The sequence below is a fragment of the Mus musculus genome, chromosome 6 (genome assembly GCF_000001635.26).
Source record: "Mus musculus strain C57BL/6J chromosome 6, GRCm38.p6 C57BL/6J".
Taxonomy (NCBI): Eukaryota; Metazoa; Chordata; class Mammalia; order Rodentia; family Muridae; genus Mus; species Mus musculus.
The window spans coordinates 122,759,556-122,784,481 of NC_000072.6; the positions used below are offsets into that span (position 1 = coordinate 122,759,556).

General features: G+C 44.6%; 1 protein-coding gene across 4 annotated transcripts in view, besides 1 other annotated feature; it reads right to left on the reverse strand.

Moving 5' to 3' along the window:
- Positions 1-24,926, reverse strand: part of Slc2a3 (solute carrier family 2 (facilitated glucose transporter), member 3) — a 74,555-nt gene that overhangs the window by 31,747 nt on the left and 17,882 nt on the right. The gene's annotated exons all lie outside the window — the stretch shown is intronic.
- Positions 4,474-7,336: an enhancer, noted in NCBI's record as "+60 enhancer fragment used in the reporter constructs". NCBI's record gives its function as "activates the Nanog promoter by reporter assays in mouse ES cells" and the evidence as "EXISTENCE:reporter gene assay evidence [ECO:0000049][PMID:27681417]".

The following is a 24,926-nucleotide window of genomic DNA, read 5'->3' on the forward strand; positions in this document are numbered from 1 at the left end:
TGAATTTGTGGCCAGTAAATATAAATATATATATTTATTAAAAAAACCCAAATTTGACATATGGGGGTAGAGGCACATGCATTTAATCCCAGAATTTGGGGAGCAGAAGCAGGTGGATGTCTGTGAGTGAGGCCAGCCTGGTCTCCAGGACAGCTAGGGCTACACAAAGAAACCTTGGCACTCTGTGTAGAGCAGGCTGGCCTCAAACTCAGAGATCTACTCTGCTTCTTGAGTGCATAAAGGCATATGCCACCACACCCAGATTTTATTCATATATGTATTTTCCATGTCATCTTTTGACATGGGTATTCCAGACAAAGTTCATAGGGTCTACACATGTCAGAATGCTTGCCTAGCAAGCTTGAGGCCTTGTATTTGATCTAAGGTACTGATAACACACTGGGTTAGAGAGATGGCTCAGCTGTTAAGAGTAAGTACTATTCTAGCTGAGAATGTGAGTTAGATTCCCAGCACCTACTTTAGATAGCTCACAAACATATGTTAACTCCAACTTCAGGGATCCAAAGGCCCTGGTGTCCTCCAACAATTCACCTCACCTATACACACAGAAAAATAACTCTTTAGCCAGGCACAGTGATGTAACCCTTTAATCCCAGCATTTGGGAGAAGGCAGGTGGATTTCTGAGTTCAAGGCCAGTTTGGTCTGCATAGTAAATTCAGGGATAATCAGAGTTACATATGAGAGACCCTGTCTCAAAAAAACCAAACAAATTTCTTAAAATAATAATAATAATAGTAACTGGGCTGGTGAGATGGCTCAGCAGTTAAGAGCACTGACTCACTGACTGCTCTTCCAAAGGTCCTGAGTTCAAATCCCAGCAACCACATGGTGGCTCACAACCATCCGTAACAAGATCTGATGTCCTCTTCTGGAGTGTCTGTAGACAGTTACAGTGTACTTACATATAATAATAAATAAATAAATCTTTAAAAAATAATAATAGTAACTAATAATAAGCAGTAGCAGCAGCAGCAGCACATAGGAACAAGTCAGCTTGAAAGGATTTAGAATTTTATCTCAGTCGTTCGAGTGAGTACTATTTTATCTCAGTGAGTGAGTACTATTTTAGTGTTCTCCTTTGGCTGCTCAGTAGGGTGAGCTGTGAAGCAGCAGGGGCAAGCTTCTCTTAAGCTAAATGACTGTGTTTTTCTCACCAAAACCTTCCACAACGTATGCATTGTGCATTGAACAAGTTTGATTTGGGCATGGTGGCACATGCCTTTAATCTAGCAGAGGAAGTCTTATCTCTCTATAATTCAGAGACAACGTGATCTACATAGTAAGTTCCAGGCCAGCCAAGACTCCAAAGTGAGAGTTTGCTTCAAAAACCAAACAAACACAAAACCCTCCCCCAATTTTTTTTTTGTAGATTGTGTGCCATATAATACGGCAGCCACGGTGCTAGGAATCACTGTCTGATCTCATGCATTCCTACTGAAGATACTCTTACAAGTGCCATGAACTTTGTGTTGCAGATCAGACTGTTTAATGGATACATCTTTCTCACAAGTGACCCAAGCCTCCAATGGAACCAGCCAGTTACAGAAATATTTGGAGGAGGCGGGCTCAGAAACCAAAGTATCTCTTCTCTCTTCCCAGCAAGCTAAGCCCCGCCTGCTGACGTCTCACTTTCTTTTTGGGGGGTGGGCTGCGTAATGCAGACGTGCGAAGAGGACCGTTCAGCTGGTCCTCTGAATCTCCGGAGCGACCTGCTACATCACTCAGTCCTGTCTCTCCCTTATTCTACTCCCCTCCTGTGGAATTTGTTTTCTTGTTATGTTGCCGAGAGATGCAACCATCAGCTCCCGGTTGTCCTGGTTTTCTTCATCCTGTTTCTCTGACTTTTTTTTTTTTTTTTTTTGACACAAATCTGCAAAATCTCATGGGTGTGTAACAAGATATCCTGAGCATTTAATGGAATGGTTTATATGCAGACTTATAGAATGACTGTGGAATGATTTTGGAAATGTGTGTAAAAAGAAATGTGTGTAATAGTCCCTGCCTTTTGGTGGATCCTACAATTCTTTTTTTGTTGTTGTTGTTTGTTTTTGTTTTTTTCGAGACAGGGTTTCTCTGTTTAGCCCTGGCTGTCCTACAATTCTTTAAATGTTCAAATGCAGAAAAATTCTTTTGCCTACAAGCACATTTTAAATTAGCTTTCAGGTATGGTTGTTGTTTTTTTGTTTTTGTTTTTCTCCCTAGTAATGGGCTTGAAAAAGCAGGGTCTTGAACATAACTGGGGAATCTCCCACAGCAAGGTATCTCCTAAGATCTTTTTTCATTGATGTTTTTGTGCGTGTTTGAGACAGGGTCTCATGTAACCCTGGCTAGCCTGGAACCCCCAGAGATCCACAGGACCAACACCACCCTGACCAACCTTTTTTAATTTTTAATTTTTTTTAAGACAAGGTCTCAAGTAGTTCAGGATGACCTTGAACTCACTATGTAGCCAAGGCTACCCCAGGCTCATGACAACATTGTAATTCTCCCAGCTCAGCCTCCTGAAAGCTGGGATTACAGAAGTGCATCACCAGGCCAGACTTCCTATTGTCATTTATTTTTGAAATGGGGTCCCACTGTGTTCCTTAGGCAGGTTTTGAACTGCTATTCTGCCTAAGTCTCCTCATAGCTGGGATTACAGGCCAGCTGGAGGATAACTTTTAAATCTAATGTTATCACAATTATACCTAAGTGGCTGCTTCAATCTAGTTTTTCCTTGTTAGTGTTTTTATTGAGACAGGTCTGGAATCATTTAGACCAGGCTGGCCTCGAACTTGTAGATCTGCCTGTCTCTGCCTCCCAAGCGCAGGGATTAAAGATTTGAGCACCAGTGTTTTCTTTACAAAGTTCATAGGAAAGAAATGGTCTATTAAATCCCATGCCCTGACCAATGGCTCTCTATTTAGACCTTACCTTGATACTTTCTGGTCAACACCCTTTCATATGAAGGCTTGTTGTGTTTGTTTGTTTTTAATAAGGTTCTCATATTGCCCAGAGTGGCCTAGAACTAGACAAGTAGTTAAGGACGGCCTTGAACTCCTTTCTGATCCTCCTAGTTCTACCTCCCTGGCAAGGGGATTACAGGCATGAGCACCACACCCAGTTTAATGAGTTCTATTTACTAACAGACAACAACACATCACAGCAGGAGAGACCTGTTTTAGCTAGGGTTGTTTGTGCTGTAATAAAACACCAGGACCAAGCCGGGAGTGGTGGCACACGCCTTTAATCCCAGAGGCAGGTGGATTTCTGAGTTTGAGGCCAGCCTGGTCTACAAAGTGAGTTCCAGGACAGGGAGGGTTATACAGAGAAACCCTGTCTCGAAAAGCCAAAACAAAACCCAACAAACAAACAAACAAACAACAAAAAAACCCAAAAACACCAGGACCAGAGCACATGGAGAAAAGAGGTCTCTGTGGCCCATTTCCACCTCAGCGCTGAAGTCACATTTGAACACTCGTAGTTATCAGCTATCCAGGTCTCTCTCACCGTGACATTATCTGTGTATATAACGTAGTTTGGTCATGCTCACTCACTATTACCCTCTCTAGACCCCTCCCACTCCCACAGGAAGCATCTTCCAAGGCTAGGGATCTGGAGGCTGCAGATAAACAGCTGATACCGAGTTCCAGGAAAGGAGCCACCCCCCTGGTACTCAGTGAGGGCCCTATTCCCAGGCTGTTTGGAGAGCCTCTCAGGTCAGAGGAGATGGAGAGGCCACAGAGAGAGGCCAGTGAGGCAACAAGGCTCTTGGGACACTGTGGTCCACAAACCCTAAAACACTTACATAATCTGACCCTTTGCAGTAAAAGTTACCAACTCCCGAGTTTTACTGTAGATGAGGCAAATGAAATGGGACCTTAAAGCTGTGAGATCACAGTCATTGGCTGGGATCAGAAGAAGGAAGGAGGCACTGTCTGTGGTAGCAGAGGCTGGAGACAAAGAACATGCCTCTGAGCGGGGAAACTCTGAGGACTTCCTGTGAATGAAAAAATGGTCCAGCCAAGACTGACAACCGACCGTACTCAACAGGAAAGTCTTTCTCAGTCTCAGTCTCTCTCTCAATATCTTTCATTTCATGTAACAGGAATCCACGGGAGTGCCACCGTGAGAGTGCCCTACTTAAGGGCACTGGGCCTAGAGGCTGGTTTTCCAGGTTCCCCCGGGGCCTGCAGGCAGCTTTAGATTTTACTGGAGAGTAAGCACTGAGAGGAAGTCACTTTGAGTATACTGCTGTCATCCATGTCATTAGTGAGGGAAAAACTGGGACTGGAGGAGAGGTGGCTGAAGATTAGTTGATGAATTGTCCTTAGGTTTTCTTTACACCCACCTTAGTCATTTTTTGTGAACACCTCCTTCCCCCCGCGCGCGCGCTTAAAAGGTAGCAAACAGTCTGCATAGACCCAACCAAAGACCAATGTAGGGAGATAACTGTTGAGCATGGGCCAAGGCCAACAGACTCAGCAGGGAGTTCCTCATTTTCTCATGGGTAATATTCCCTTTTCAGGCTGGAGAAGTGAGGGTCAGAGACTGAAGCACTTAGGTTAAACATCCCAGCTCAAGATGTGTTTAAAGGATAACATGCTTAGATTTTCTAATGCCAATTTACAACACATCAGATTATGTCCCGCGACTGGTGTTATGAAGAACATGTCTATCCAAAGTCCTAAAATGTCATTAAGGGTTAAATGCATGCAAGCAGCGTTCACGTGCTTCCTTGGTTTGGGGCACAGAGAAAGGTAGAGTACGGCGGATGTTAGGACGGCGAGGCAGGCACCAGAAAGCCCTTATTTCTACTTTCTTCTGCTTATTTCGACCCCGACGCACGCCTAAATAGCAAGTAGCACAAAATGTATAGCCCTAATGTGCAGGGCTGTTCTTTTCCGTCGGTCGTCGATCGTGCCACAGTGGCGCAGTTCGCTGCGGATGGTGCAGGGTGACCCAACGCTCTGCGCATGCTCACACACATCTGATCCTTCCCAGGCCCACCCTTTCCTTCTTCCTGGTGGTCTGCAGCCCACCCTACCTTTTACTTCTAAATTCACCCTCCGCCTTTCCCAGTCCGTTTCTTTCTTTTTAATACCCCCACCCCCGCCTCCTCCCGACAAGTCAACCAAAAACGTCAAGGGAACGTGAGGACCAAGGGAAGGAGCGGAACACTGCAGGATGCGCGAATGAGTCAGCGAGCTGGGGAGGCAGATCCAAGCGACTCAGGGACCGCGGGGGCTGCCGGGCGCCGTGCCAATACGCACGTCCCTTCTGCCGGGCGGGGTCGGCCAGCGCCCACCGGATGGGGCTGAGAAAGTGCAGTTGTCAGGAATCCGAGGCATCTCTGTGGAGCAGCAGGTTACGCCAGAGTCTGCCTCGAGGGCGAGGGCGAATGCCCCACCTGCGCCCGGCAGTCTCCCCACCTGTCCATCTATTTTGCCGCAGGCCATTCGGCTTCGTCGTGCAGCACACCAGGTCGCTCACGTTTCCCACGCTGCCTGCTTCTTTTTATTTCAGTCAGCTTTACATATACTACGCGTGCAAAAGCGTTCACCCATTCCAGCTGTTCGGGTAGATGACTAATTTTTGATGCCTGCAGTCTCCTGTCTCCGTGCCACCCCACTGCAATCATCAGAGTGCAAATTTACTCTTAGAACATTCTCCTGCAGCATGCTCTCACTGAGGTTACCCGGTCATTGTTCGGTGGCATTCGAGCGACTGTAGGCTTTTGTAACGGACCCAGCAGGAGGAGATAATCTGGGAGAGACACCAGCTCCTCCCCTTAGCTATCAACCTATTCAAACAATGGACCAAAGAATTAAAATTTCCCCAGGACTCCCAAGCGTTTGAGGGTGGAGGTGGGGTGCAGATCCCCTGGTGAGGAGGGTTAAGGGACGGTGGTGGGGGTGGGGTGGGGGTTAGGACGGGGCACTTTGCCTACCGGGAAAGATTTCACAGGGATCTGACAACTTTATCATACCCTTATTTCCTGGCCTTTGTTTCATCACTTCTGTAAAATTTACACCTGTTACAGAAATGGCGGAGAAAAACTAGGCATCATTCTCTGTTTTGGACAAGTCGTACATAAATCCAATTTTCCTTCAATTTTGCTTCCTTATATCTTTTAAAATGTATCAGGAAGCTGGTCGGATTGACACAAACATTTAATCCCAGCACTCTGGAGAAGAGGCAGGAGGATCAGTGAGTTAGAGGTCAACTAGGTCTATGTGGTGAATTGCAGGATATCCAAAGCTACATCTTGAGACCCTGCCTTGAAAAATTAGAACAAGGAAAAAAAGAACCAGGTTTAAGATGTAAATGTCTTCCTGTGACATTTTTCTCAGTTACTTTTTCATATATTAGCAGATAGGAGGTATTTCTTATGGACCGTACACAGTTAAAATGGGGAACGAGTTAAACTTATTTTTCATCTCTGCGCAGTATTTGGATGCTCCCCCCCCCCAGCCCCCACCAAGACAACTGGATTCACTGACTAATCCTTTCTGAGAGGTAATTGTTTTCTCTCTCTCTCTCTCTCTCTCTCTTTCTTTCTTTCTCTTTTTCTTTTTTCCTTCCTGAGGAAAGCTGCAGGGAAAAGAAGCACTTAAAGACTCAATTGCAGCTGAGTAGAAAGCCAGGTGGGACTGAAAGGAATTTTCCGAAGAATTGGGGGGTGGGGGTGGGGCACAGACATTAAAGGCTCTGTTTTAAAAACCAGGCACTCCAAGTCTCATGGTGTGGTTGTAAAAGCGACTGGAAGGCTGCCTTTGGGCAGACAGGATGTGAATTCCTGCAATAGACTCATAAAAGAAAATGTAAACTCGGACCATTGAGCCTAATGAAAGATGGGAGCTGAGAACAGTAGATTTGTCCTCCCACAGAGGGTGTGGTGTGTGTCTGGTGTGGTGTGTCTGGTGTGTGTGTGTGTGTGTGTGTGTGTGTGTGTGTGTGTGTGTGTGTGTGTGTTTAGGAAAAACAATCTAAGAGAAGGACACAAAGATGACTCGTAGGAAGGGCATTTCAAGATTTGCCTATCAACACCTGGGAAGCAGAGACAGGAGTGTTCAAAGCTGTAGGTTCAAGGTCAGCCTGGTCTGCACGTGAGTATCAGGCAGGGCAGCCATAGTTTTACAGTAAGACAGACAGACAGAGAGGAGGACAACAACATGCTACCCTTGTTGCAATGTTGTTGCAAAGCACCAGGCCCTTTTCCTGAACCTGTGACAAAGGGTTTTTACTTCCTCTTGCTGACCCATTACTCAACAGGTGGAGATAGCTCAACACCTTTCTAAGGAGGGACAGTTACAGCCTCTCCTTAGAAGGCCAGTCACAGAAGTCCTTTTTTTTTTATTGGTTATTTTATTTATTTACATTTCTTTTTTTTTTTAAGATTTATTTATTTATTATATGTAAGTACACTGTAGCTGTCTTCAGACACACCAGAAGAGGGCATCAGATCTCATTACGGGTGGTTGTGAGCCACCATGTGGTTGCTGGGATTTGAACTCCTGACCTTCAGAAGAGCAGTCGGGTGCTCTTACCCACTGAGCCATCTCACCAGCCCTTATTTACATTTCAAATGTTATCCCCCTTCCAGGTTCTCCCCAGCAAATCCCCATTCCTCCCACCCCCACCCCCAGAAGTCTTTAATAGTCCTGGAGCTGTTCTGTTGGAATAAAACTTTCAGGACAGGTACTTTGCTGGTGGTTACTGAACTACACATGCACCGATGGAGGTAAATATGCACTATTGCAAGTTGTACAGCTGGATGGATGGATCAAGACATGGATTCTAGAACATTGCAACACCCCACCTCCCCTTCCTGTGCCAGGTCCAGACTATAGTTTATCGATCCTAGCATCCTACTCATGGATATACCTAAGTGTATTCATTCTTCCATAGACATACACATTATTATCATTATTATTGATCTGTGCAGTACTGGGAATTGAACACAGAGACGTGTATGCTGTGTAAGCACATTAGGGAGTGATCCTCTCAGCCTCCAGGGTAGACACTGCTGGGCCTTTTGAACAACATATATATTTTCTGGTCACCTGTAAAATGTTTTCTCCTTAAGTAAGATCGCTAAATTGCTCCCCCCCCCCCCCCCCCCAGACAGGGTTTCTCTATGCAGCCCTGGCTGTCCTGGAACTTTCTCTATAGACCAAGCTGGGCTCAAACTCAGAGGTCCAACTGCCTCTGTCTCCTGAGAAAGGCGTGCATCACCACCACCTGGCGAAATCACTATTCTTTGTTAATAAATAATGTCTTTTTCCTTCTCCTCTTTGACTGCTTTGCAGCACTGGGGATCAAACCCAAGCATCCACATGTTAGGCAAGCAGTTTACTACTGAGCTACTCTCCCAGACCGAATAATAAATCCTGAACAGAAATAAGCAAACTACAGATTATATGTATGCACTGTTCTGTTTTGTTTTGTTTTTTTGTCAGTCTTACTGTGTAGCCCGAGCTGGCCTGTAACTCACAGCAGTCTGCCTACCTCTGCCTCCAGAGTACTGGATTAAAGTCATGCACCTAGTGTGCACCACACACACACACACACACACACACACACACACACACACACACAGCACAGCACAAACAGCCCTTGCTTAGCTGGTTCTCTCTCTCTCTCCCTCTCTCTCTCTCTCTCTCTCTCTCTCTCTCTCTCTCTCTCTCTCTCTCTCTCTCTCTCTCCCTCCCTTCCTCCCTCCCTTCCTTCCTTCCTTTTTTAATGTATGTGCCTGTGTGAGTTTTGTGTACCATGCAGCTGCCCGAGGAGGCCAGAAGAAAGTATCCGGGAATTAGACGCGCTCTTCAGTGCTGAGCCTTTTCTCTGCCTTGTGCCAATGGCCAGGCCACCCAACCATCTGCTTTGTGCAGGACTATGCTATTTTAGTACTAAAAGTCACTGGGCAAAACTGGACAGTTGGTCACTCTACACAGGGACAGTGACCAAAGAGGTGCAAGGCTTACATATAAAAACCCAAAGGGAAGCTGGTGGTGCGTGCCTGTAATGCCAGTACTGTCTCTTGAAGGTGAGGGGCATGGGTTTGAAGCCAGCCTAGTTACAAGGTTAGACTTTGTCTCAAACCAAACCAACCAAGCAAACACCCCTGAAAACCTGATTGTGTGCATGAGACTCATTGATTAATCCACACATTTATGCTCTGCACGAATTGTTAGTATGCATAGAGACAGGGGGCATCTCACCTGCTGCTACTCAAATCCTGCTTTAGGGAGCCAATTAGAAAGGCAAACTCAAGCATTCCATTCTTCAGACTTCAGAATCAAATTCAGTGGAATTCGGTGGTTTGTGACAGGCAAATTTACCAGGTTGGCATAAAGGAGCGGGAAATGGAGCCCAAGTCTGAGGACAAACGACTTAGCGACTTTCCCTTACAGACGTGCAGCCCTTGTGTGGCTTTAAAGAGCTCTCTAGGCAGAAGCCAGGCACAGTGGTGCATACTTTATGTCCCAGTGGAGACAGGCAGATCTATGAGTTCCAGACTAACCTGGTCTACACAGTTCCAGGACAGCCTGGGCTACACAAGAGAGACCCTGTCTGGGAAAACTAAAATCAGACAAAGAAGCTCTCAGCCAAGTACTCCTCCCACATGAAGCAGATCTTACTCTTGGTAAAAAAGCTTTTGCTCTAATTAAAATCTCTTTCTGGTCCTAAGCGGGAGTGGAGATCTTCCTGGTTGCTTGGCTTCCGTCTTCACTGCCTGCTTCCTGGTTGCTTGGCAATGCTTCCATCTTCACTGCCTGCTTTGGCTTCTTTTTCTGTAGTGCTTGAGAATTAAATCCAGTTTTTATTTTTTTCCTTTTCTAAGGTCATTTCAAATGTACCTCATGAATTGCTTAAATTGTGGTTGTCTAAAACCATTAGAGAAAAAAAAAATGTATCAAAAGGAAAACCTCACAAAACTTAAGAGAGGATCATTTACTTTAAGGTATATCAGAAATGGTTCACAAGATAAATGGCGCTTGCCGCCAAGCCTAACGATACCAGTTCGATCCTTGGGGCCCCACATGGTGGAAGGAGAGACCCAGACTCCTGCAAGCCTTCACACTCATACCATATGCGTGCTACATACAGGCTTACACACACAATAAATTACGTATATGCCTTAAAAAAAAAATAGAAAAAGAACAACCACCCGAGAAACTGAGAAAGAAACAGGACTTGTTGAATGAGTTTTTGAGCAGGGCCTGTCCCCTGGGTTGTGTGTAATATGGATGTAATCAACAGACTTAGTTTTAACTCCGTTCCAGGACTCAATCCAAACTGTCGTCTCCAGACCAGCTTCTCTTGCTCATCTTTTCTAGCCCACTCTTCTTCCCATGCCCCCTTCTCTTCTCCAGAGAGGAGTTGCCATGGAGATAGTGATGTCACAGTAAGCCAGCTGACAGAGAAAACCAGAAGCCAAATGGGGAAGACTGCAGAGAGTAAAAGACCCTGGCAGCAATGGTCTGTGACACGGATGAGAGTAAGACTCAGAAGTGACGAGATGTCACAACAAATTAACTTACACAACTGGATAGAGACGCTGCCCACAGTGAGAACACAGCAGCATAATGGAGATGAAGGCCGACTGGGCCAGGAGTGTATGGGAGATGATCAGGACTTTGACCACCAGACACAGAGGACGCTGCTGGACCCTGCAGAAAGCAGCTCAAGATAGATGCAGGCTAAAAAGTCAGTTCCTAGGAAGTGTGTATCCACGCCCCATACCTGAGCTCTGCCCGTTTCCAAGGAAAGGGCAACTTGTGATTAGGGCCTGGGTTTCATTTCTGTACCCTCCTCCATCTCCCTTTGCTGGCCTCTGGCCTTTTGACACATACATAAGGAAACCTCCCTAAAACAAAGGCTAAGAATACTTCCCTTAGGCACACCCTTGTATCTTTTGTTGTTTTATTTGAGATGGAGGAATCACTATGTAGGCTGGTTTGGAATTCCCTATATAGACTAGGATGACCTTGAATTCACAGTGATCCAGCTGCCTCTGCCTCCTGAGGTGGGATAACAAGGGGGACAGGACCCACGCCTTTCATGCATGCTGGGCAAGCCCTCCAACCCTTGATTGTTCTCCCTTCAATGTATAAATCTCAGAGCCTTCACAGTGGTCTTTCTTGGCTCCCCTCACCCTTGGCCAGGTAGTACATCCTGACCTCTGTCACATTCTTTCCCACGGCTCTGTTTCCTGAGCCCTGCTCATACCCAGCTCCAGTCAGTGTTGCTTATTCCAGCTCTACACTCAGGTGCAGAATGAAGTACAATTTTCTTGCTTTCCTCCTCCTCTTCATGCCAATCGCACACTTCATACTCCTGCTCTGTCTGATATGAGTCACTTCACATGCCGTGTTTTGCCCCATTTAAAATCTCTCCTGTTTGTGTGAGTCGGAGACCAGCTTGGTCTACAGAGCTTGTTCCAGAATGATGTGTGTGGAGAGAGAGAGAGAGAGAGACAGAGACAGAGACAGAGAGACAGAGAGAGACAGAGAGAGGAGAGAAGAGAGAGCCCGTAAATTCGCGTACTGGAATGCAGCCCAGGGCCTCTGCGCATGCTCAGTGTGTCTTACCGCTGAGCTACACGCACCTACCTAATGCTTTTACTGTTTGCCTTCCCATTGCTTCCTTGACCCTAACCCTGAACCCCAAGTCATTTTTTTTTTCACTTCGTATTCTATACATTATTTCTGTAAGAAGACTCTCTGAATAGAAACCAGGCTGTTTGCTACAAACGAGCATCTCTCTCTCTCTCTCTCTCTCTTTTTTTTTTGTTTTGTTTTTTTCGAGACAGGGTTTCTCTGTATAGCCCTGGCTGTCCTGGAACTCACTCTGTAGACCAGGCTGGCCTCGAACTCAGAAATCCGCCTGCCTCTGCCTCCCGAGTGCTGGGATTAAAGGCGTGTGCCACCACGCCCAGCCCCAAACGAGCATCTCTTATTTCTACTTTTAGAACAAAAATAAGGTTGAGAGTCAGCAAACCAGGCTTCCCTGGGGCCTTGACATTGACTTGCTATGCTGCAGACTATGCTGAACAAAAAGAACCAACAAGCAAATAACCCGCCTCAGCTCTACCCAGCGTGTGAGTTCACAACTGAAGGTATAGAACTCCGACTATGCTCTGCAGTCTGACAGTCTTGCAGAGATACTCTTTATACAAATAGTAATCTATGCCTGAAGTGTAAGCCCTGGCAAGGCAGGAGAGAAATTGTACATTTCAAACTGGGCAGTGGTGGCACACACCTCCAATTCCAGCACTCAGGAAGCAGAGGCAGGTAGATCTCTGGGAGTTCCAGAGCTAGCCTGGTCTCCAGAGTGAGTTCCAAGACCCTCAGGGCTACACAGAGGAAGCCTTGTCTTGAATAACCAAAATACAATAATTAATAATAAATAAAATTTGTTTTTCTATGTACATTTCAACTACTAAATAGGTACTCACTTATTCTTTGAAACACATACTTGGAACTTCCACATTGGTGGAAGCTTTCTCTGGTTCATGTACATGTACAGTACTTATAGACATAATAAAAAATATTTGAATGAACAAAAGATTCTCTGTGTACTGGCTGGTTTTGTGCGTCAACTTGACACAAGCTGGAGTTAACACAGAAAGGAGCTTTAGGTGAGGAAATGCCTGCATGAGATCCAGTTGTAAGGCATTTTCTCAATTAGTGATCAAGGGGGAAGGGCCCATTTTGAGTGGTGCCATGACTAGTAGTCTTGGGTTTTATAAGGGAACAAGCTGAGCAAGCCAGGGGAAGCAAGCCAGTAAGAAACATCCCTCCATGGCCTCTGCATCAGCTTCGACTTCCTGACCTGCTTGAGTTCCTGTCCTGACTTCTTTTAGTGATGAACAGCAATGTGGAAATGTAAGCTGAATAAATCCTTTCCTCCCCAACTTGCTTCTTGGTCATGAGGTTTGTGCAGGAAATTGAAGCCCTGACTAAGACACTCTGGCTATAAGGTTAAAGATACTGAGGAAAGACTCCTACTTTCTCACCCCCGCCACCCATTATATTTTGGGTAGGAACATAGTTGGAATTTGGAAAATTGAAAGCATTTGACCAGGCCTACCTAGTTTTCTGAGTAACACTGTAAAGAATTTTCATCTTGTTCACCCTTTTAATCTCCACCAGGGCCTGGCTGTTCCAGGTACCTAGATCATAGCTATTTTCTTGTCTCCTGGTGACTCTTTGATCCTGACATCTGCAGTCAATACCAAGCAACCCAGCAGCCCCAGGGAAAGGCGGACACATTCCTCACCTTGGAGGACGTGTGTGCTCTTGGGAGCAGCATTCTTCCAGGTCTCTCAGGCTCTACCTCTGCGCCACGAGGAGCAGGTGGTGACATCTGCCCCCTCTATCTCACCAATGACTAACCTGGTCCACATCAGTGACTGAGCCACATTCTAAAACAGCCTCGTGCCTTGCTTTACTGGGGCTCTCAAAGATAAGGACAGAGCTCCAGGCTTAAGTTGTGTTTACCCGGTATTAAGAGAGAGACAAAAGAAAAGGAGCATTATTTACCTTCTTAAGAAAACCACCTTTCCACAGGAAGGAATGAGGAAAGCACAGAAAAGCAGCGACAGGCCAGGAAGGGTAATGAGATAACTAAGTGGCAGCTTAGTTTGCCTTTAATACAATGCTGCCATGTGACAATAATGACCCACACTTAATGACACAGCACTGTTGATATTCTAAAAAGTCAGAGGACAAGAATTGAAAAAGGACATTTTGGCCCTTTCTTTTTCCTCTCTCTTTCTTCTCTCTCCATCTTTCCATTTTCTTCCTCTTTCGCTCTCGAGCTCTCTCTACTCCCTCTTTCTTCCTCCACCTTTCCCTTCTTGCCAATAGACTTTATATTTAAAAGAAGAAGGAGAAGGAGGAAAAGAATGAAGAAGAAGGAGAAGGAGAAGGAGAAGGAGAAGGAGAAGGAGAAGGAGAAGGAAAGAAGAAGAAGAAGAAGAAGAAGAAGAAGAAGAAGAAGAAGAAGAAGAAGAAGAAGAAGAAAGAAGAAGAAGAAGAAGAAGAGGAAGCAGCAGCAGCAGCAGCAGCAATGGAGACTTGAGATCCTCTTGGTTCAGTTTACCAAATGCTGTTACTATGCCCAACATTGAAAACTTGAAGTGGAAAAAGTAATACCTCACTTGTTTTCCCAATACAGTCTAGAAAGATTACTAATGGACGGTTGGATACACCAAAGGGGAAGAGGAGTAAGTAGTAGGAAGGAGAATGACTGTATTAGTCTTAAGTAGAATTATTTATGAAGCTTAAAGCATAACAAACTGCTTCCTATAGAGTTAATGACATCAGGGGGACACTGGAGACCAGTATTCCACATGATGTGCCGCTGATGGTTTGGGCTGGATAATTATGCACAGTGTTTTAAGTATAGCCTCCCCTCACTGGAATCCTTCTGGTTTTCTTCCTAGGAGTGCTGTGTATTAGACCCAGGGCCTCAGCAATGCTAGGGAGGTGCTCTACCACTGAGCTACCCACCCCTCTATCCATTGTATTTAAACATTCTTCAGCATACTCAGGACAAGATTATCCTGAGAAATTGCCAAATGCCCTGGTGGGAAAAAATAAAAAACAACACTGGCTTGATTATATCTTGAAAACCTCTAATATAATACCAGGTAGAGGGCTGGAGAGATGGCTCAGTGTTAGGAGCACTGGCTGCTCTTCCAGAGGTCCTGAGTTCAAATCCCAGCAACCACATGGTGGCTCACAACCATCAGTAACAAGATCTGACTCCCTCTTCTGGAGTGTCTGAAGACAGCTACAGTGTACTTACATATATTAATAAATAAATCTTTAAAAAAAAAAAAAAAAGAACTAAAATCCAGGGCTGGAGAGATGGCTCAGCAGTTAAGAGCACTGACTACTCTTACAGGGGTGCTGAGTTCAATTCCCCGCATCCACATGGTGGCTCACAACCATCTGTAATGGAATCTGATGCCCTCTTGTGACACCATCAGTGTATTAAAATAAAAAAATCTTAAAAAAAAATCTTTAAAAAAAAAAACAAAAAAACCACCCTCATTAAAAAATATATTTATTCTAGCTTGGTCTACAGAGGAAGTTTCAGGACAGTCAGGACCACAAAGAGAGACTCAGCCTCACAAAACCAATATTACACACACACATCCCTATATATAGTGTACTCATTTGTGCTTGTGTAAATGGTATGTGCAGTATGCACATACAGGTACCTGAGGAGGTCATAGGGAACCGGACCCCTGGAATTGGAGTTACAGGTGGTTGTAAGCTCTCCAGTCTGAGTGCTGGAAACTAAACTCAGGTACTTTACAATAACAACAACTGCTTTTAACCTTTCAAAACACTGAACCAGCGCTCCAGCCTCAAGAAAACTCATTGTTAACAAGGTTTAGAAAAAAAAAGAGAGCCTGGCTTGATGATGTGACTACCTTTAATCCCAGCATTTGAGATGCAGGGCAGACAGATGCTTGTGAGTTTAAAAACAGTCTCTGCTATATAGAAAGTGCCAGGCTAGCTAGGATTGCATACAGAGATCTGGCTTTTTGTTTTTGTTTTTGTTTTGTTTTTTAAAGCTTCTTACTAGGGTTCAAGTTTTACCAAATTTAATCCTTTGGTCCCTTTCTTTATAAATTATGAGAAAATACACATACAAGTCAAACCATTAATAACAGAGTCACAGCTTAAATTGATTGGTTTTTGAACCCAAGAACAGATGAGAGGAGATAGCCTAAGCTACAGAAAGGGAACCTGACACAGTGATGAGAACAGGAGAAACAGGCAAATCATAAAGGGCCCAAATGTCCAAAGACTGGGCCAATAGAAGGAAACAGTTGTGGCCCTAACCAAGTCTTTCCTGACTTTCGAACTACCTGGAGATGTGTTACAAGAATAGGACTGCTGAGATGGCTCAGCAGGTAAAAGCTCTTGCTTGCAAGCCTGCTGATATGAGCTCAATCCCCGGGAGTGTGGCGACTTCAGCACACATACATGTTCACACACAATGTGGCGAAAAGAAGTTCTAACATCTTCTTCCCTCTTGTCACTCAAGTCTGAGCTCAATTGACCGTGTATCTGATGTTGTCCCTCTCTCCATGACTTGGCAAATTACCTTGTTTTAATTTTTCATACTTCTTTAACATTGTACAATTTTATTAAATAAGAAAACTGTATTTTTTTTTTAACTCACATTGTGAGTCAGAGAAAAGCTACAGTGATGAAAGACATCAGAGATGTGGCAAGAAGAAAGAAAGAAAGAAAGGAAAGAAAGAAAGAAATAAAGAGAGAAAGAAAGAAAGAAAGAAAGAAAGAAAGAAAGAAAGAAAGAAAGAAAGAAAGGAAGAAAAGAAAAGGCTAGTGTTGGATCAACTGAAGCTCTAGAATCCATTAAGTCAGTACATACCATCACAAGACGCTTGCTTTCTTTCTTGTTTTTTTCTTATGCGTGAAGTGCTTTACCTGCCTGTCTGTGCAACACATGCACGCAGCGCCAAGGAAGCCAGAAGAGGGTGCTGGATCCCCTGGGACTGGAGTTACAGATGGTAGTGAACCTGCATGTGAGTGCTGGAATTGAACCTGGGTCCTCTAAAGAGCAGCCAGAGCTCTTACCCACCGAGCTTTCTTCCCAGCCCTCTGGTTTGCTTCACAGTGAGTTCTTCCCACCCACGTCATCTTCTGCCTGGATTTTCCCCTACGCATTTCCTACTTCAGTATTCTATGCTTATTATCTCAGAACTCAGGATGAGGTCCTGTTCATGATTCCCAGTTCTGCATTGCGTTTCTCAATCTTAGATCATCTTTCCTTGGCTGTCAATGAAGTGTTTTTTTTTTTTCTCCCAAATGCTACTTATTTGTATCGTCTTTCTCCTTCCTTCTCTGAAGCCAACTGGGAAAATGTTGTCCCACATCACTAAAGGTGAAGGCAAAAGGGTAGCCATTGAAAGAGGTATATTTCCTTACCACTGGAGTCTCTTGGTCCACCTCACAGCCCTAACAGGACAGCTTAGGCTACAGCCCGGTCACCTGAGGGTCTCAGAGGGGTGAAGCCTGATGCCAGGAGACTGTAATTGGACTCCTGTCCCAAAGTGCCCTGACCCTTCCTTCTTTCCTTCTCTCTCTCTCTTTAAAAAAATTTTTTTCAGACAGGGTTTCTTTTTTTAACAGTCCAGGCTGTTCTGGAACTCACTATGTAGACTAGGCTGACTCGAAATCAGACATTGGCCTGCCTCTGCCCTGAGTGCTGTGATTAAAGCCATGTGCCACGACTACCCCTGTGTCTATACTTCTTCCCACTAGGTTTCTGTCCTTCAGGGTGAGCTATGCTCTGGCTTTCCAATTCTCCTTCTCCCATTCTGTTCCAGCACCTTTCAGAGCATCTAGGAGTCTGCAGAGATCCAGCTTCTACATGCAAATTACATGCCCATTATTACTAATATTAATCAATAAGACATTGACCTTTGCTGTAGTTAAAATTCTTTCATTGTTGTCCTCCTATGATAATGTCCTTGTATGAAGGGTTCTCAGAAAAAGGGGACATTCCACACCTGGGAGGAAGCAAGGGAACCACAAAAGAGGAGGAGGAGGGCACTGGTCCTTGCTCCTTATATTTCAAGCTTGACAAGCTGAGGGCTTTCCCAGAGGCAAAGCTGGTTTCTGACAATGGAGCCAGGCCCGCAGCTTCTCTGGAAAGGACCCCGTAAGGGAACCAGCTCACTCTAAAGTCCAAACACTATTTTCTTCTTATCTTCTAGTGAGAGATAACAAGGCCAACAACAGCATTCCAAGCTTATCTTCATTACAATCAGCAGCTCTGTGGTTAGCAGCAATTAAGGGATGAGAGTGGCCCTCTGCCCTCTCCGCTCCCTGCCTTAGGCTACCCAGGTGCTAGTTAGGGTCTTAATCATTTCCAAAGGGAACAGGCTTTTTGCCTACAGGTTCAAGCATCCCCTACCCCATTCCATTGCAATCTTTGTGTTTGTTTTTGGTTATCTATCTATCTATCTAACTATCTATCTATCTATCTATCTATCTATCTATCTATCTATTTTTTTTCTGACACAGGGTCTCTGAACTCATTCTGTAGACCAAGTTGTCCCGAGACTGACAGAAACCACTTGCTCTGCCTCCTGAGTGCTGGAATTAAAGGTGTGTGCCACCACTACCACTGCTCAGATCATTTCAATCTTCCTGAGGATATTTCTGTAGCAAAAGATGTCAATGATCAATGACCCTCTCAATGAGAATTCGGTCCATCACTTACACTTCCTGAGCCTCTGAACTTCTTTGCTTTCATTTGGTGTCTTTCTTTTTATTTTCTCAAGGGCTGATCATTTGTTTGCTATTCTTGTTTTTGATTGGACTCAGAAGTAGAAACTGTCACCAAGGGCAGCCTATGTATTTTAAAAGCACACATGCACACATGCACACACACACACACACACATCTGTTATGAGAACAAGGCAGGGGCTGAAGAGAGGGCTCAGTGCCAACTGCCCTTTCAGAGGACCAGTTTCCGTTCTCAGCATCCTCATCAGGGAGACTCAGTCATCACTTCATTTGCTGGGTATCCAACACCCTCTTCTGGATGCTACAGGCACTCTCATGTGTACATAAAATAAATATGTATTCACACATACAATAAAAAAATACATTGATTGTTTTTTTGATGAAGGTGATGTTTGTTTTGCCTGAAAAGTCAATAAAAATTGACACTGCCGGGCTGGAGAGGTGGCTCAGCCTTTAAGAGAACTGGCTATTCTTCCAGAGGTCCTGAGTTCAAGTGTCAGCAACCACTTGGTGGCTCACAATCATTTGTAATGAGATCTGATGTCCTCCTCTGGTGTGTCCAAGGAGAACCACAACGTACTCACTTCCATAAAATAAATTTTTTTTTTTTAAGATTTATTTATTACTATATCTAAGTACACTGTAGCTGTCTTCAGATGCACCAGAAGAGGGCATCAGATCTCATTACAGGTGGTTGTGAGCCACCATGTGGTTGCTGGGATTTGAACTCAGGACCTTCGGAAGAGCAGTCGGTGCTCTTAACCACTGAGCCATCTCTCCAGCCCCCATAAAATAAACCTAAAAAAAAAAAAATGACACTACCCAGTTCTAGTTAAAATATTTCAAAATGCATAGTTGGATAAAAATAAATATGTAATGCCTTTTTAGAAGATATCTGCTAAGATTTAGATATTCAGCCAGATGTGGTGGTGCAGGCCTCTAAGGCAGTACTTGGGAGGCAGAGGCAGGTGATCTCAGAGTTCCAGGCCAGCTTGACCTCTAATCCCAGGCCCCTGGAGGCAGAGACAGGAGAATCTTAGAGCAAGTAGTGAGCTCTGGGTTCAGCCAGGCACCCTACCTAAGTAAATAAGGTAAAAAACAATCGAGAAATACCCCTTTTGCCAATTTCTCACCTGTACACACAGGCGCATGCCCCCCCCCCAGGGCACACACATGTGTACGGCACACATATGTACACATATACCCGCACACATTCCAACATACATGAACTCCTATACCCGCACACCACACACACATATTCATGACAAAAAAATGACTCTGATTTTCACCACAATTCCCATAAATTATAGCCGTAATACACACAGGTACAAAGATGATCGCCACAGCATAATGTCACAGAGAAAGTCTGGAAACACTCTCAATGCAGGGGGATTTGTTTTAAAAGCGTTCTATTTCACCGTGAGCTTCTTCACCTCCTTTTGTTTCTCTATATTTACACAATGGCGTTTTTTAGTTCCTTGGGCTTGCCAGGCTCTTGGGGACTAGAGTGTCCTTTATGTTTCCTCCGCCCAGAAAGCCCCTTCTTTCCTGTGGCTAGCATATTCTTTTTAAAAGCCAGCTGTAATGTGAGTGTAGAAAAAGGCTCCCTGTCCATTTGTGTTGTTAGGAGGTCTCTGTTAATTTGATATTAAGCGATTACTGTCTCCTTCAATACCATGTATTGTGTCTGTTAGAAAGCAGTCTCCCACAATGGACAGCCATGCACAGAACACTATGGACCCATTAAGGCAATGACTGTAACCATATAATGACTTACAAGTATGTTGAGCTCATGTTTCTTCACTGTGTATTGTCTTAAATGTATAAGAACAGATAGGACACAAGACATCAACCAGAAGGCTGAAAATCTATTCTCTGTATATATTGACAATGTCAATTGTGTAGTATAATAGACTAATACTCCATGGTGACCAGTGAGCTCTGGGTTTATCTAGGGTCCCTGCGTCAATATATGAGGTAAAAAATATTTGAAGGACACCCCCTTTGTCAACCTGTGACCTACACATGCACGCTCACACATGTGCCCACGTACCTGCACACTTGCAGTTAGAAAGGTGATGCATCTTCCTGTCTAGGTGCTCTACTGAGCACTGGAGGAACCTAAAGAGGCTATAAAGGACTCGCACATGCCCCACAGGAGGCCTATGGTTAGACCTACCACAGAGCTAACAGTAGGGGGAGGAAGGGATGTCAAGCTCACAGGGTTAGTGTTCCTAAGAGTTGAAAAGAACAAGAATGCAGGAATGTATGAGTTGTGCCTTATAGGGTGTTCTCAGGCCAAAAAAAAAAAAAAAAAAGTACACAACAGTCAGGTGTGGTGGCACAGGCTTGTAATCCCTAGCACTTGAGAGGTAAAGGCAGGAGGATCAAGAGTTCAAGACAGGAGGCTGGAGAGATGGCTCAGTGGTTAAGAGCAGTTAAGAGACTGCTCTTTCAGAATTCCTGAGTTTAATTCCCAGCAACCATCTGTAATGGGATCTGATGCCCTCTTATGGTGTGTCTGAAGAGAGCAATGGTATATGCATATACATAAAATCAATCAATCAATCAATCAATCAATCAACCAATCAATCTTAAAAAAAAAATAGTTCAAGACAAGTTTGAGGTCAGCCTAGGCTACACAAGACCCATATCAAAAAAGAGAAGAGATGGGCTGGTGCGTAAATGTGCTCTCCATCCTGTCTGACAACCCGAGTTCTGTCCCTGGAGCCCATATGGTGGAAGGAGACAGAACCAGACTAAAACATATTCCAAGCTGGGAAAACCAGTCACACAGGTCAGAGAGAGAGCAGGGGTAGTTTGTGTTACCAGATTAGATAGACTTGCATAAGGAGGGGAATTAAGACCAACTATATTATTTCCTTTGTTTGTTTGTTTATTGGGCCTTCTGCAGAGAGGTCAGAGGACAGCTTGTTCTCTTCTGCCATGCTCTTAGCATTCCAACTCAGGTTGTAGGGTTTAGCAGCAAGTGTCCTTACCTGCTGAGCCATCTTGACAGCCCTCTGTTCTTTTCACTATAAAACTAAGGATGCTTGTTTTTTCTTTACATAGGAGATCTATCAGATGTATAAACGAAGTTGAAGACAGAATAGGGGTACAGACTCTGTGAGTATGAATACAGCCAAGCTGAACACAAGTGAGACCCATACTCCAGCATGGCAGAGGCTAAGGAAAGGCACAGCCCATCAAGAGTTTGGCTGTGAGTGACAGAGTGTTTCAAGAGCAGCATTTCAAGTAGGCACACTGCAAAAACCCTGCAGGCTCAGCGGTAGTGACTCTGACAAAGGGGTGCGGTGGGGCAGGCTGGGGTGGAAGAAAACAGCTTTCTGGGTCTCAGGGGCTTCTGGGTCACAAGAGTTTGCAGGACTCGACAGGATGGTGAGCTTTGTGATCCAGCAGCAAAGGAGGCTGAGAGATAAGGGGAGATTTATCACAAATCGATAACCAAGCTAGCGGAGGCAGGTCAAGCATTTGGACTTTGTCTGCTGACTAAGATGCCTGGCAGGTTAACACAGCAAAAGTGTGTCCAGACTTGGACTATAGAAAGATCACTAGTAAAGCCTGGGGTCACAGGCTCTTAAGCAGCAGATGAGGCCAGCAAGGGTTAGAGTGAACATCAAGCCAGGATAGGCTATATTGCAAGACATAGTCTCAAAAAAAAAAAAAGATAAAAATAAAAGAAAAATTATGGGCTACATGATAGAAACCACCAAGGAGATGCTTATTATAAGATGATGACGATAGACTTAAATATTTGACAGGAAACTCAGAATATCAGCTCTCAAAATCTTTAAAAAGTATATCTTAGTGATGGGCATAGTAGTGCATGCCTTAAGCACTCTCAAGAAAGAGGCAGGAAGATCTATCTCTGTGAAGGTACCCTGGTCTACATACTGAATTCCTGACCAGCTAAGGGTATATAGGGAGACCCTGCCTCAAAAAAGAAAACAAAATGCAAATCTGTTTTCAAGTAAGCTTTCCTGAGAAATTCACATGATTTCATTTTCCTCTCATTTTCCTCGGGAGAGATGGAAAACAAAAGGCACAGGCACAGCCATGACAAGAGTAGGAGAAACAGAGAACCTGCCATTGGGGTATTTAGTCAGTAGACATTTATCCATCAGCTACTATATAAAGGACTTTCTTGATCCTGTTCACTGTGGAATTAAAGAGCAAGACAGAGAAAGAGCACTGGAGACAGAGATATCACACACATTCTTAAAGCTACTGCTACGTTTCTAAAATGTGCTGCCTGCTCATGGTGACACCGTGGCAGAGGGCTGCTGTCCTTCCTGTAGGAACAAACATTTGGAAAACATTTCAGCAGATCTGCTGGCTGGATTGTTCCATATCGCTGCTCCACTCGTGCTGACCTTTATCTCAGCCAGGTTGGAGCCACAGATAACACCTTAAGAGAGATTTGGAAAGCCTGTGTACTCAAAGCAGGGTGTCCAGGGCAGGGCATAGGCAAGCAGAGGGGAAAGCAGTAGGACCATATGGAACGTAGCCAGGGAAGGAAATGAACTAGTAATATTCACAGAGCACTAAGTGATTGTGGTTTAGTTACACAATAGTTCCCTCCAGTTCCAGCAACTGGCTACATGGGGCAGCTTTGAATGCCAAAAGAATTTGCTGTATGAAGTGCAAGCTCTATTCCCAACTGCATGACCTTGGCCAAGCTGTCCTTAATGTTGACATCCATAAAGTGATGGAAGTGATTGCATTGATGGGGAGATCAAACACTACACGTTAAAGTGCACAGTGTAAAGTACGGAGTTGTTACTGCTCTGAATCTCAAGAAGTATAGGAAACCTGAGGTCAGGAAATAGCATATCCTACCAGCAGACTTTCCTCAAGACATTTCTCCTTGGATCTAGCTCGGGAAATCAATGGGGCAATATTTGACTAGTAAGGAGACGTGCCACTTTGAGGAGAACCCCTTTGACTTTCAGCCCAGATACTAGGCAATCCATCTTTATGCTCTTCTGCAGATATTTATGTCAACTTCCGTTTTTATTTGCTTGCTTTCTTTCTCTTTCTTTCTTTCTTTCTTTCTTTCTTTCTTTCCTTCTTTCTTTTTCTGAGACAGGGTTTCTCTGTGTAGCCCTGGCTGTCCTGGAACTCACTTTGTAAACCAGGCTAACCTTGAACTCAGAAATCTGCCTGCCTCTGCTTCCCAATTGCTGGGATTAAAGGCACAAGCTTATTATTGTTCATCTTATGTGAATGAATGCTGTGCCTATGTGTATGTCTGTGCACTACATGTATTCCTGGTGCCTGTAAGCCAGAAGAGGGTTTCGGATCCCAGAAGTTAAAGATGTTTGTAAGATGCTGGGAATTGAACCTGGGTCCTCTGAAAGAGCAACAAGTGCTCCTAATCACTAGCTCTTATTATACAATTTTTAAAAATTCATGTTATTTTAAAGTGTGTGTGTGTGTGTGTATGTGTATGTGTTGCACACGCATGTGTGCATCTTAGTGCAGGTGCCTGCAGAGGCCAGAAGCAGGTATGAGATCGCTGGGAGCTGAAATTATAGGCATTTGTGAGACCTCTGAAGTGGGTACTGGGAACTGGACCCAGGTCCTCTGGAGGAGCAGCGAGTGCTCTTAAGTACATGTCTACAGCCCAGTCCATTGCTTTCTTCCTTAAAATTGGTTTTCTTTCTTTTTTTTAGATTTTTTATTAGATATTTTCTTTATTTACATTTCAAATGCTAGCCCGAAAGTTCCCTATACCCCGCCCCCCCCCAATATTGGTTTTCTTCTCTTTTTCTTTTCTTTTTTTTTTTTTTTTTTTGGTTTTTCGAGACAGGGTTTCTCTGTATAGCCCTGGCTGTTCTGAGACTCACTTTGTAGACCAGGCTAGCCTGAAACTCAGAAATCCGCCTGCCTCTGCCTCCTGTCTCTGTGCTGGGATTAAAGGCGTGTGCCACCACGCCCAGCTGATTATTGGTTTTCTTAAGAAAGTGCCTGGTAGCTGGTGGTGGTAGTGCATGCCTTTAGCCCCTGCACTCCCGAGGCAGGAGCAGGAGACCGTGCCTGGCTTACTCCAGTCTCACTTCCTTTCACTACTTTGCTTACTTGGGAAAAGGAGAGTTTTATCTCTGAGCCACTGTAGGAAGGGCATTATGGCAACTGGTGTTGTCACAGTAGCAAAGTGACAGCGCTTGTTTTAGTCACTGCTACTCACTCTGTCTTCCCAGCACTGGTGACATCACCACCTGTGTGACATCACCACCTGTGTGACATCACCACCTGTGTGACATCACCACCTGTGTGACATCACCACCTGTGAGACATCACCACCTGTGTGACATCACCACCTGTGAGATATGCAATCCAGATGTGGCGAATCAGACTCTTGACAGGGTAAGGCCAAGACACCTGCAACAAGTCTTACAAGCGACTCTCACGCATGCTAAAGCTTTAGGAAGATCACCTGGCAGAGAGGTTCCTGTCTGGGTCAAACTTAAGATGGTTGAGGACTGGAGAGATGGGTCAGGAGTTAAAGGTACTCGCTGTGGAAGCATGCCAACCTGAATTTGATTCCCAGAACCCACATGAAGTTGGGAGTGGAGAACAGATTCCATAAAGCC